The sequence below is a fragment of the Hibiscus syriacus genome, unplaced genomic scaffold, assembly GCF_006381635.1.
Source record: "Hibiscus syriacus cultivar Baekdansim isolate YM2019G1 unplaced genomic scaffold, ASM638163v2 tig00001478_pilon, whole genome shotgun sequence".
Taxonomy (NCBI): Eukaryota; Viridiplantae; Streptophyta; class Magnoliopsida; order Malvales; family Malvaceae; genus Hibiscus; species Hibiscus syriacus.
The window spans coordinates 2,153,017-2,167,276 of NW_024061874.1; the positions used below are offsets into that span (position 1 = coordinate 2,153,017).

Here is a 14,260-nt window from a genome sequence, read left to right on the forward strand (position 1 = left end):
TCTCTTGTATTACAACACCTTTGTCCATTTGTTCAGATTATTTTGTGTAATAAATGCTTTTTTAAGGATCAATGGCCTCTTGTTATGATGCAAATGCTAAAAAACAAACACATGCAAAAAGTTAGTACAATAAAAATAAATAAATAAATATAAAATGACGAAAGAGAAAAAACAAAAAAGAAATATGGTTAGGGTAGAAATATCCTAGGTTTTGGAATGTGGTTTCGAGGTAGGCTATAATTCTCCATAGTCTCCCGGTTTAGGTTCTAAAAAATGGTACCCGAGTTCTCCTTGCCGGCGCCCCCTTGGGCTTACCAGACCCTTAGTCCTAAACCTATCACAGGCTTGTGTGGACTAAGTTAAACTCGAGAGGAAACATTCCCTTATGTCTATGCAGAAAATAAATTCACACGAAGACATAAGGTATATGAATCCCGAAGGCTACTTGCTAGGCATATGCGATGAATAAATTCACACGAATGCGTCGCTTTCAACCCCACTTAAAACGGGTTCGGAGCTCGGGTTTAGAGCCTTAAATGGAAAATGAACTTTGATGGCTGAAATCATTAGAAAACGATTAGTACAACTATTTACTCGAAAATATAATCAAAAGTAAGTAAAAATTATCGAAATGTTACCTTAAAATTTAAACTTGCCCTTTTAGTTAAAAAGACAACTGGAAATTACCTTAGCCTGACCACTTACTTGTGTCCCAAGCGGAGTCGCCAAGCTGTCGAAACCGTCTTTCGGTTGGGCCCGAATTTGGGCTTCGACTTAGGAAAATGGATTAGGAGTCGCCACTGATATTTTATTTTAGAACAAATGGGTAGATCGGATACCTTATTTTTGTACCTGATCTGCGTCTTACCAGTGATATGTCAGATCCGGGAGTTGGTTATTGTCAAGGGAGGGTTAGCACCCTTGAACTGCCATTTCGGTACTACGCAATTTCCAGTTGTCTTTAATTAAGAAAATTGTAGTTTAGATCAAAAGGTAAAATAACGAGCCAAATTACTTACCACTAATTGATTTGAAAGTTAACCCTTAAGAAATCAATAAGTGTGTTAAATAGAAGGCAATAAAAACAAACAAAATACAAAATAAATGAAATAATGAAGATAAAACAAAAGAGTAGAAAAGATAAAGGAAAAAAAACATAAGGATAAAAGGTACATAAAACAAACAAGATGGAAATATAGAAAAAAAAGGTAAATAAAATAAAATGAGCAAAACGAAAAGAATAAAAAATGAAGACAGGAAAAAGGGAAAAATTAAATAAAACATCGAAAATTCCTAATAAAAGAGTACGTACATAGTAAATAAAAGCAATGAGAAAATAAAAAGATGAATAAATAAAATATACAAAATAAAAAATAAAAAATAAAAAATACATGTATATATATAAAAATGATATAAAAGAAATATATGATAGAGTAAGATAATAAAAATTTAGTAATATAAATAAATAAGTAAATAGGAAAAAAATGTATAAAATAAATAATTAAATAAAAGGAATATAATTATGTATGTAATAATGGATTAAATCAAATAAAAGCAAAGTTTGGTGGCTAGATTAAAGAGAAACTAGAGTTAAAATTAGAAATTAAGGTCAAAATAAGATGATTGAAACAATGAGGGACCAAAAATGAGATTACGCCTTTAATTTCCAAAAACATACGGGTCTGAGAGTGGTCGGGTCGGGTCAGTGCACGGGTCCAACGGGTTTAGTATAAAGTTAATTTTTTTTAAACAATTCATTTCTCTCTTCTCATCACAAAAACGCTCCCCCCATTCTTATTCTCTCTCGGTGTTCTTCAAAAATGAAGAACACCAGCCTTTGTTTCCATAATCCGGCTGTTGCCTGCCCCATAACCGCCTCACCGCCGCCGTTCATCAGCGGCAAAATTTTTTTTTTCCAAAAGCTTTTCTTCACTTCTTTTAAAAGATCCAAACTTTTTTTTAAAACGAACCTCAGGGGTGAATAAATCTAAAGAAGAAAATTCTTTTTTCCCCTATGCTCATCGGTTCAAAGGGAAGGAAAAAAATTAAAATATTTCTTTCGTATCACGAATCAAACAGCAAGACAACACATGCAAGCGAGAATCGAAGCAATACAGGTAAAAAAATACCTCTTTTATTTATCTTTCGAAATGCTCTACAAGTGTTCGGACACTCTTTGTATTTGCTATTGTGAACTTGTGTGTGTGTTCGTGGTAATCTCTCTGATATCCTCTCTCGTTACAAGTGTGGATTACCCTTATTTATAATGCGAAACAAACCCTATTTTTAGAAGTTAAATCCTAGTAAAAGACTAATGAGTGGTTGTTGTTTGTTTGTTATCTCCACGAAATCCACACGCCGAGAAAATCGGAGCACGTTACCATCAGAACAAGGGCTCTCCAACAGCCATGCGAGGTTCGGACTGGTCAAGGGTATGCGGTGTTGTATGAGTGATGAGGGTTAGGGTTTTAGAAACCCTAACCTACTTGGGTTCTTGGATACTGGGGTTGGGCCTTGTTGGGCCACATGTTGTTGGGCTACAACGTTTATTTATTCCTGGGCCCTGTAAAAACAAAAAAAGATGAATGTAAATATTATTATATAATATAATTTGCAATTATATAATATAGTAACATTGGTTGGTCAAGATTTGGCGTCTTCAATGATGATTGAGATATGATAATCATTTGAGATTATGTGATCATATTTTATTATATCACGGTGAACATGTAATGGAAAATGATGAGTTTAGAACTTAATAAATAGTCAAGTGACCATTTTGTAACTTTCAGTAGTCCATGTATTTAACAAAACAATACTCTATAGTTAGATGATCATTTTATAACTTTTAACAGTTGAGAGACTTAATAAAATAATAACCAATAATTACATGACCATTTGTATTCTTTACTTTGTTTCTTCCCTCCTTTACACTAAATTAAACATTTAATAATAGTATAGGGAAAAAATAGGATAAAGTTCTTCTCATGAGCTAAACGGCAGTGTTTGAGTTTGCTTTTAGACGTAGTCGGTTTCAGCTTATTTATATTTATATATATTACTTAATTAACTAATTAATGAGGGATTTGGTCTTAAGTTTCCCATTTCATGGTCCAAAGAATCAAAGCGCCACAAAATTTTGCTACCTTCTTCCTTAAATCTTTTTTCTACCTTCTTCCACAAAATTTATTAGTTTGTTCAATTTTCTCTCCACCCAAACACCGAACGACTATAATTCTACCTTGCAAATCATCATCCAAAAAACAGTTTTTTAGGGCAACTCTCTTTATTGATCCAATCAAGAGTCGGTTTCAGCTTATTTTATTTATATATTACTTAATTAACTAATTAATGAGGGATTTGGTCTTAAGTTTCCCATTCATGGTCCAAAGAATCAAAGCGCCACAAAATTTTGCTACCTTCTTCCTTAAATCTTTTTTCTACCTTCTTCCACAAAATTTATTAGTTTGTTCAATTTTCTCTCCACCCAAACACCGAACGACTATCATAATTCTACCTTGCAAATCATCATCCAAAAAACAGTTTTTTAGGGCAACTCTCTTTATTGATCCAATCAAGGAAAACCTTGAATTTTCTTGTGCGGGACATTCACTGATTGCCTTCTGAGAATGTTCTTCTCCGGTGATCCGACCAGCCGGAAACGAGTTGATTTGGGTGGTCGGAGCTCCAAGGAGAGAGATAGGCAGAAACTTTTAGAACAAACGCGATTGGAGCGGAATCGCCGCCTCTGGTCGCGTCGCCAGAATTCTGCAGCTCTCATAATTCAGGTTTGCTTTTGTTCTCATTTTGAGTTGGCTCGTTTCTTTTGTTAGTGGTTTAAGAACTTTGTTTGCGTTGAGTTTTTAATTTCTTGAAAAATGTTTTCTTGCGAGTTCAATTTTAATTTACATGTAGCAGTGAACAACTTCGAGTAACAATGCTTCCGTGTAATTGGGTGCGGGAAAGAATTGGTTACATTGGATATGTTGCACTGCTTTAGTGTTGTGTAGATTCTTCTGTTGTGCTGTAGATAATGTAACTTTGGGGATTAACTGTTGGTGGATGTAGTCGTTAGGTTATAGAATTTAATAAGACGTAAAGAGAAATAATAGTGAACTGATATGAATACGTGTAACTGGATTATATTAGTAAACGGATTCAAGGCCAACGCCATTGATGTAGGTTTGGTATTTGGATGGAAAAGCCTTACTCGATGATGTTGATTGTTGAGAGAGGGAATACGGTAATCATCAAGTTTTACCTGTGAGGATATGCGCTTTAAAGTATATTAAAAATATTCTATATTATGTTGAAGAAAAATGGTTTTGTAATTGTGACTGACTGGTGGATAAAAATCTGAAATTTTCTTTTGCTACTCAAAATCTGCTTTATGATTTACAGAACTAAACTAAACTGAATTATGCATTGATTAAGGCCGTATGTCAGAATCTTTTAGCTGTATCTTTCTATTAGGCAATTTCGGCTGAAAAAATGGTTGCCTGGATTTGTCTTTAAGAACTTGATGGCCTTCTTTTGCAAAGTATTGACTAATTACTAGCTACAGAAATACTTCAGAGGGAAAAAAGTAGTGGAAGCTGAACATGCCAATGTCCGAGAGCACTTCTACCAAACCTATGGAAAGCGCTGCCAAAACGTAGATAGGTAAATATGGACTCTTAACGTCTTTAATCTGTTTCCAGGTTAACGAGAATTTTGTTAATGAATCAACATAGTGAATTGAAACACTACTCCTTTTAGCCTGTCTTAGTGCTTTTCTAAATTATAGTATGTGATGTTATTTTCTGATTTAGTTCATATTGTCTCTGTTGAACAGGCATTGTTTTGGTCCAGACTCGGAGTTTCTCCGTCAGCTAATTTTCTTCTTTGATGCACGGAATTTGAATGATTTCTCGGTTCTTGTTGAGACTTGCAGATTACTTCTGAATTTTGTTCAAGATAGTGGTAGTCTTATCAGAATCCCTTCTTGAAAAGCTGTATCATGGATAATTTGTTCTCTCTGTGTTCTGTGTGTCTGTGTCTGTGCATGTGTGTTTTTATAATATTATGGTTTTTTATCTTTCTTTCTTTCCTTCCTAACTTTTCAATATAATCATGCAACAGGGGGCGCTATTGGACTATTTGCAGGCACGGACTATTCACCTTATCATTCTTTAGTTGCCTACAGACTGAAGCAGTTCTCATTTGCTTGTATTCAAGCTATACATCAGAACAGGTTAGTGCCTCAAACCTTCTTCTGTCGGCTGGGTTTTGTCGTATTTTTCATTTTTATTTTTACCCTCAATGATGTAGCTTTTTTTTTAATTTATTTAAAGTTGCCTCTACATATTCCTTATAGAGTCTCAGGGATCCAAAATAGATAACAGAAACAAGGGGTAAAAGTGAATGCCTGGTCTTGATGTTATATATTTGCATACATCTATATCTCTTCCTTTCTCTCCTCTCCCCTTTCTCATTGTTAGTGTTTTGCACATTATGTCTGGAGTTTAATGTACTCATACGTTCTGTGCATATCCTTTGGTAGTTTCTAAAAGTAATATTACTTTATTTTTTATTGGATAGAAAGCAATTGAAAGATCAACTGTTGATGACTACTGAGGAGTCCAGTGCATCAACAACCATTTTACTTCAAGCATTGCTTTTGTTGTTAGATCCTAAGATGCCATGGGCATGTAAGGCAGTTGGTTATCTCAGGCAAAGAAATGTATTCTCTCTTTTTAGGGAAGTTATTCTAACAGTAAAGGTATGCTTTTTCTGCAATCGTGTTAGGTTTTGTTTCGTTTCTGATGTATGATGAATTTTTAGCCATTTTGATATTCTATCTCTGTATTCATGCATCTTAAAACTTGTGATTAGTAGTTGCCTTCTTTTCTGATACCATCTTAATTTGCGGTGAAGGGAAATATAAATGCTTGGGGTTCTTTCCATAAAACATCTACATTGGAGCGTGTGCTTGCTCTTATGATTTCCCATGTTGGTCAGAGTTCATGTAGTTGCTTAAATATGGATTCAGAGTGGAGTTTCTCGTCCCAGATTCTTACAATCCCTTTTATATGGCAACTTTTTCCATACTTAAAAGAGGTAAATTTCTTTGATGTCTTACTTTTTTTGGTACTTTAGAAGTTTTTTTAGCTTAATTGAATCGTGGTATTGTTAGTATGTTGTGCCAGAAACTTCAAAGAATATTCTTTGTACTCTACTTGGTTGTTTCTACTTCTTTATCAGCAAACTACCTGTATTTATTGGTAATAGCTTCTATTTTTGGTTTGTGCTGCAGAGCTCTCAAATGTTATTTTCATAGAAATTCTTTTTCTGCAACATAGTTTTTGTTTTCCTTTTATGTTTGTTACAGATTATAATTTAATGATGTTTTACTATTTAGGTTTTTGCTTCCTGGAGCTTGACCCTGTACTACACAAATCAGATGGCATTGTGTGTGCAAAACCATCTTAATTTACTTCCCACTGATTTATCGAATCAGTTTCCTAGTTATGCCTGCCTCCTCGGTAATATTTTAGAGACAGCAGGTGCTGCTTTATCTCAGCCTGACTGCTCATTTGAAATGGTACGAAGCTGACTTCTGTTCTCATTGGACTGTATGATTTTATGATACAATCTTTTCTGTGTATCATTAACGATAATGTGATCATCGACATGAATTGCTTTAGAAAAATATTTTCCTTTTAGCGTGATTGAATGTGACAGATATGTGCAGATGTAAATGCAAGGATGTAGTTTAAATATTGGGACCCAAGTAGCTTTCCTTCTGATGGTTCTTTCAAGTCTTCATTGTAGTATTTCCATTAATGCTTGCTTTGAATGTATTTATCTATTCTTATGCTTCCAATAAGTTGCTTCCTAATTTTTTTAAAAGAATTAAAAATCAGTTTTTGACACAATTAGGTTTTTTAGCTATTTTATTTATTTATTTTGAGCAGGCCATAGACCTTGCAGCTGTTACAACTTTCTTGTTGGATGCTCTTCCTCCTATAAACTCTTCAAGCAAAGAAAGTACGCCTTAACTCTTGATATGCCATCTTTCTTTCTCTTTCCTCCTTTACTTTGCTTTTAGTAGCATTCTCAACACGGAAGTTATAAATTTTATTATGGTACAGGAGAATTGACTTAATTTTTTTTTCACAATTCTTCTTTGAACTTGTTCATTGAAATTCACATGCATGAGTATTGGCTTCAGGTTCTACGGTTGGGGAGGACCATATGATCATAGGTGATGAAATAGGGGAACTAGTTCTGGATAGTAATTTGGAGCAGCAGATTACCAATGCTATTGATTCACGCTTTCTACTGCAATTCGTAAGCAGCCTCGACACACTCTTAGTTTGAAAATTACTTTGGCTATCCTGATGAATTTGGTGTTTTCTTTTACAATATCAAGTAAAGGTTTCAAAATTTGTTTCTTCTGAGCAGACTAATGTGTTATTTGGAGGGATTTCTGCTGTCTGTGGTTCAGATAATGAAGTACCAGATGATAAGGAGGTGGCGGTCATTGCTGCTGCTTGTTCTTTTCTGCATGTTACATTCAATACTTTACCCATAGAGAGAATCATGACTGTACTGGCATATAGAACTGAACTTGTTACAGTGCTTTGGAATTTTATTAAGCGATGTCATCATAATCAAAAGTGGTCACCCTTGCCTGAGCGGTTTTCATATCTCTTGGGAGATGCACCTGGTTGGCTTCTGCCTCTGTCTGTTTTCTGTCCAGTGTACAAGTAAGATGATTAGTTTGATTTCTGGCAGAAATAAATTATGGGCTTCCTGTTATTTGTGTCAACCCTAACTTGCTTTTTTTATTAATTTTAAATGGTGTTTTTAAGTTGATGACTGACTAGTCTGGATTCTTTGTGGTTGATTAGGCACATGCTTATGATTGTTGATAATGAGGAGTTTTATGAGAAGGAGAAGCCATTGTCTTTGAAGGATGTTCGGTGCCTAATTGTCATTCTGAGACAGGTGATTCATTTTGTACATTCTTAGTTCGAGAAACTACTACTTAAACTGTGAATAACTTTTACTTTTCATTCTGAAAAACATCTTGTATTTGCTGGTCTTCCATTAGATTGAGGACAAGATCTATAGACATCCATCAATTGTATGATGGCATTGGTAGCAAGCATGATACTGTCTAACTACCACATAATTGCTAGAGAAGGGTAACCTTGCTTAATGGTCTGACCAGCATTCATACAATTCTGTTTTCCTCCTCAATACAGGCTTTGTGGCAGCTCCTATGGGTGATTCCTTCAGCTCATCCTAGTTATGGGAAATCGATCTCCAACACTTATGCTCATAAGAGAAACCCTGTTGAAGCTAGTCAAAATAGGGTTGGTACTGTCGTTTCTGAGCTCCTGTCCCAGGTAGATGCCTTTGTAATTTGTTGAATTTCTAACTTCCCATTGTTGGCATTTTGTCTTGTGAGTTATATGACACATAATATGGGTGTTACTCAATAAATATGAAAAAAACGATTTGTTGTTTCTTGCTTACAGTTGCTAGATTGGAATAACCGGCGACAATTTACTCCCCCCAGTGATTTTCATGATGATGGTGTAAATGACAATTTTATTTCTCAGGTGATAGCATCTCATTGCAGCTTTTAGTTCGTAGTATCAATTTTTTTATGATCCTTCTTGTTCTGATATCAATTATCCCTAGCAGGCTGCAATGGAAGGCACAAAAGCACATGACATACTGAAGCAAGCACCTTTCTTGATTCCATTCACTATCAGAGTTAAAATATACACTGTGAGTAATTAGCAAATTTTGCTTCCTGTCTTTAGTTGGAAACTTTTTGATCTTGAAGAACTAGATGTTGACATGACTATCTTTATTTGAATTCCTTGAATTAGGAGGTTGGGAGTTACCAAGGAGATTTTGTTTAACATTTGGGTTCTTTTTCAGTTATATTTAATTTCTTATTTGCTTTGCTTTGTATCTGAATACTATTCTACAGGATGCTTTTAATCAGATGAGTGCATTGTCGGAAGATGATCTTAAAGGATTGGTATGCTTTACATAAGTCTTTTGACATATAAAAACTTTATCATCTTAGTAGCTTTGATGTTATCTTCCCCAAATTCCCTCTTGATACTGTCTAAGAATGATATAATCAATTTTATTGCTTCCCCACAGATTCGTGTAACATTTGTCAATGAATTTGGAGTGGAGGAGGCTGGTATTGATGGTGGTGGAATTTTCAAAGATTTTATGGAGAATATTACTCGGGCTGCATTTGATGTGCAATATGGGTTATTTAAGGTTGTTAATAATGTTTACTCATTATCTTCTCTCCTTATACATGAGTGGTTTTCTAATAAGCTGATTGGGAACATGCACACACTGTTATGGTAAAGATGGCAGTAAAGGCTTCCTTACCTCTCTCTGTTATGGTAGGATTGAAGACGATTTTGCTTCTTCAGATTGAATAGGTTGATGGTGAACATCGGTATTCATTTCTTTTTGAACTAGGGATAGATGAAGAATAATATAAGAGTGTGTTTGGCATGATTAGTAAACCAAGAGATGCTCTCTCAATGGAATAGTTGAATGATAAAGATGGATTTAACACTTAGGCGTGTTTGGACATCATAGTGTAATTGCATGAAAATGTAATTACTACCCTAGTAATTACAATGAATTTCTAATTCCCTAGACATGTTTTACTGGCAGAGTGTAATTACATTGTAATTCTTTTTGTCATATTTGGTCATACAAATTGTAATTACACGGTTACACAAGTTTAATTTTTAAAATAATATTAACTAAATTGAAGTGTTATTACGTGCACAATTACACCGATTCTCACTCCTCCCCTTAAGAATTGGAGGTCCCCAATTACATCCGATTCAGCTGGAATCACAAATTATGATTGTCGTCCAAACACATCACAACTGTGTAATTACATCCAAATCCATCTACACATGGTGGCTTTTCAAACACGCCCTTGGTGAAACCTGAATTTGGTACTAATACATATAAGGGATCCTGGAATTCAGATTATAGTCCAGGTTCAGAGATGTTTTAATTGGGAAGCAGATAATTTAGATAAGTCGGGCATAGGGTAATGTGGGGTGTATCTGGTTTTGTGTGTAGTTTGGGTGTTTTTTGAGGGTAGAGGCTTTGTTTTGCGAGGAAGGATTGTATTTAAGTTGGTTTTTACCCTGGATGTATTTTCTGTTTAGTAATAAAATTTGGGCACCCTTTTCCTCCTCCCAATGTCCGTTGAGATACCTATGTAGCTTGACGGTTAAGAAGGGGGTTTTTAACGAGGCCCTTTTCCTATTAAAAAAAATTCCTGGAATTCAGCCAAACAATATCATTAACATCTGCTTGTAGTTGTTTTCTGAGACTAGCATTTTATGGGAAGTTCATAATCTTCTCTTCTTGCATTTAAAGTCGAATTTGGTTCTCACTGCTAGGGATCCATTCTATTGTATATGTTAATTTGTCTCACTTGTTATGTATTGTTTTTTCTTATGACACATGTTTCTTGATGTACTTGGCATCCTTAACTAGGAAACAACTGATCACCTCCTATATCCAAATCCTGGATCAGGAATGATACATGAACAACACCTCCAATTTTTCCATTTCTTGGGAACACTTCTAGCAAAGGTATGTCATTATATTACAGAAGCCTAATTTATATCATAAGGGCTTGATGAGGGGTACCATTCTTGTAGGCCATGTTTGAAGGGATTCTTGTGGATATACCATTTGCAACATTCTTCTTGAGCAAATTGAAGCAAAAGTAACGTTGTGAATAGTTCCTCCTCTCTGGAAGACCACTTTATCAATGTTATTTTAGAAATACTGATATATGCATATTTCTCCTTGCAATTAATTAGGTACAATTATTTAAATGACTTGCCTTCCTTGGATCCAGAATTATATCGCCATCTTATTTTCTTAAAGGTGATTTTTTCTTCAGCGTTCCCTTTTTCCTTGTTTTCATACTTCATGGCCAAAATTTGACCTTATTTCACGTTTTCTATCCTTCTACCCACCCTTTTTTGTTACGGTTTTCAGCATTATAAAGGGAACATTTCAGAGTTGGAGCTCTACTTTATAATTGTGAACAACGAATATGGAGAACAAACAGAAGAAGAGCTGCTTCCTGGAGGAAAAAACATACGTGTTACTAATGAGAATGTCATCACATTTATTCACCTTGTATCTAATCACCGTTTGAATTTTCAGGTAGTGAGATCCTTCATTTCAAATTAGTTTAATGTATCTGTCTTTTACCTTGCATGGTGGTGACACAATGATATGGTGCCTTGCAGATACGTCAACAAAGTTCTCATTTCCTTAGGGGATTTCAGAAGCTTATGCAGAAAGATTGGATTGATATGTTCAATGAACATGAGTTGCAGGTATATTCCATATTTTCCTTGCTGTCAGGTTTATATTTACTGATGGCTTAGACTTCAAGTCAGTCAAGCTTGTCTGACCTATCAGCTTAAAGTTTGTAATAAAAAGGAATTCCGTAAGCCATTTTTACAGGGAAAAATGTTTCAAATTTGATAGAATAAATTAAAAATCAAAAAGGAATTTAGAACAAATTAATGAAACATGCTAAAGGCCTAGAGGAAATTACTTATTTCTGTGTTTTCTCTTTGCTTTGGGAAAAAAGCAATGTGATTCCATTTGTCTTCCTGTTGTTCTGGATAGAGGTAATTTCCCTCCATTTTGTTTCATTTTTCTCATAAGTCCCAATATATATATATATATATATATTGTTTAGAGTAAAAGATAGATGAGAAATGACAGTTTCTGTGAACTTTGTCCTAAAATCGAATGAAATAGAAGCACAGTGACAAAATTCAACCAAGTCAAGGCATAATTGCAGACTTCTAGCTTCACCGGCATTGTAGTGGCATGATTGCTCATTTTTCCAAAGGTTGACGAACCTTAAAACTTTTTGTCCTTGTGAACTGCAGTTTTTGCTTGAGATTTTTAATTCTATCATGCCAAAATGCCTTTAAACTTATTTTGATATTTCCTAACATTAGTATTGATTTTGATTAAATTGTACTCGGTATGTGTAAGCCATTGACTAGAATTCTTAACATTTTCCTTTGATGATTTTGGGTCATAAAAGTATTCTTACAGTCACTGTGGATAAACATGTACTTATCTTTCGAAGTGTAAATATTTATCACTTGCGTGCCAATGTCATATTGAGCTTTATAAGTACTTGAAATCTGTTTTTCATTGCAGCTTCTGATATCGGGTTCACTTGATAGCTTGGATGTTGATGACCTTCGATGCAACACCAATTATGGGGGTGGTTATAACAGCGTAAGTTGTTTTTACCTACTTGTCTATTATTTGTTGGTTTGTAATGATTTCGTTCCAAGTTGTATCTAAGTGAAATGGAAGGACTGAGGAGTGTAAAATTGTTACTGAATTGATCAACAGGTTGTTTGCTTTCAAAAGCTTAATTTTATTTATTCTTTTAACAGGACCATTATGTCATTGATATGTTTTGGGAAGTCCTCAAAAGCTTTTCTCTGGAAAATCGAAAGAAATTTTTGAAGTGAGTTGAATGATCTGTGATCTATGTTGTCTACGTCAATTGTTAGCTTCAAGAATAATGAACATAGGAGAGGATAATAACCAGATGAGATTGTTTTTAGGTTTGCAACTGGATGTTCCCGAGGTCCACTGCTGGGATTCAAATATCTTGAGCCTCAATTTTGCATACAAAGGTAATAATCATACCAAATGTTCTTTTTTCTTTTAAAAATTCAATCAGGAATTGAAGATTTTTCTGTTGTTCATTTGCAGAGCTGCTGGAAGCGCCTCTGAAGAAACGTTGGACCGATTACCGACGTCAGCTACTTGTATGAACCTTCTAAAGCTTCCACCATATGGAAGGTTTGTCTCTCTTTGAATAGCTTACAAGAAGTTCTATTCTATATCTTGACATGAGAATCAAATTGCTATTTATGGTTTTGTATCATTCAGAAGTAACTTGTAAGTTAGCCTGCAAAATATTGGGACTAGCCATTATGCTTGTACTAGCTCATGAACATGATGAGTGATTAAGTTTGACATGTGTGCAGCAAAGAGCAACTGGAAGCGAAATTGATGTATGCGATAAATGCAGAGGCGGGTTTCGATTTGAGTTGATGGATTCCGGGCTCTGGTGGTGTTAGGTTGGGAAGAGTATACTCGGAAGTGCTATGCTATGATGATAATCTCCTAGTTTTATGGAGAATGAAGGGCCAAAGGCCGAAAGCTAAGCATTACTGTGTATAGACAAATAGCCGAAACGTAGGAACATATGGAAGGGAGCAGATGACGAATGAAGTTTATAGGAGCAAGGTTCATGGTAACACCCAGGTTTGTCATCGTGAATGGTATAATCATCTGTATAAGAATACATCATCATAAACATCGTCTGTTGTGCTATAATCGAGTTTGAACTGCAGATTTCTATTGCTCCAAGTTCAGTTTGAACGGTGAGAATCTCAAGTGCTGTTTGTTCAATCCTATTTTATTTTAATATAAAATACACCAACCTATTGTTCAATCTTAGAGAAAAGAAAAAAGGTGCTGGCATCACCAATGTTAATTTTATTCACATTTCTTTTTCCAAAAAGAAAATGTTTATTTATAAAAAAAATAGAGAATACTAGACTAGTTGGACAAAATTCCAAATTTTGTGGAATTACATACGTGTAAGATGATTATATTTCTCATCTAAAATATCACTAGTATTAGGGATTAACGTCCGATCAAGTCGAGTTAAAATTTTGAATTATTCGAGTTAATTAGTTTTGTTTTACAAATCAAATTTAATTTGAAATTTTATCAGGTCGAGTTGTTCGAGTTTTGATTGTAAATATTTATAATATTATGGTATTATTTGATTTCAATTTAAACTGTTTTTGTAATTACATACAATACATATATGTTTTTTCATATGTGATATATAGCATACGAAGTTAAGAGACTTGACTCAAATTTAAAATCTAACATACTAATTACTAAAATTTTTTAGTTATTCAAGTTTTATTTTATAACTCGACTCAAATTTAAATTTTTTGTGATGAGTTTATAAAATTACGGGTCAAATTAATTTGAGTTTAGTTTTTTTTAATCAATTCAAATTAAAATATTAATTTTTTGAATCAAGTTAAATTTTACTCACCTTTAATTTAATATACCACAACAAAACAGCTATTTTCAGCTCTCCTTTAAATAAACTATG

At 34.3% G+C, this 14,260-nt stretch overlaps 1 pseudogene; it reads left to right on the forward strand.

Annotated features, from left to right (window-relative positions):
- The first annotated feature begins 3,436 nt into the window (after positions 1-3,436).
- On the forward strand, positions 3,437-13,460 carry LOC120127333 (annotated as a pseudogene).
- Positions 13,461-14,260: the final 800 nt, after the last annotated feature.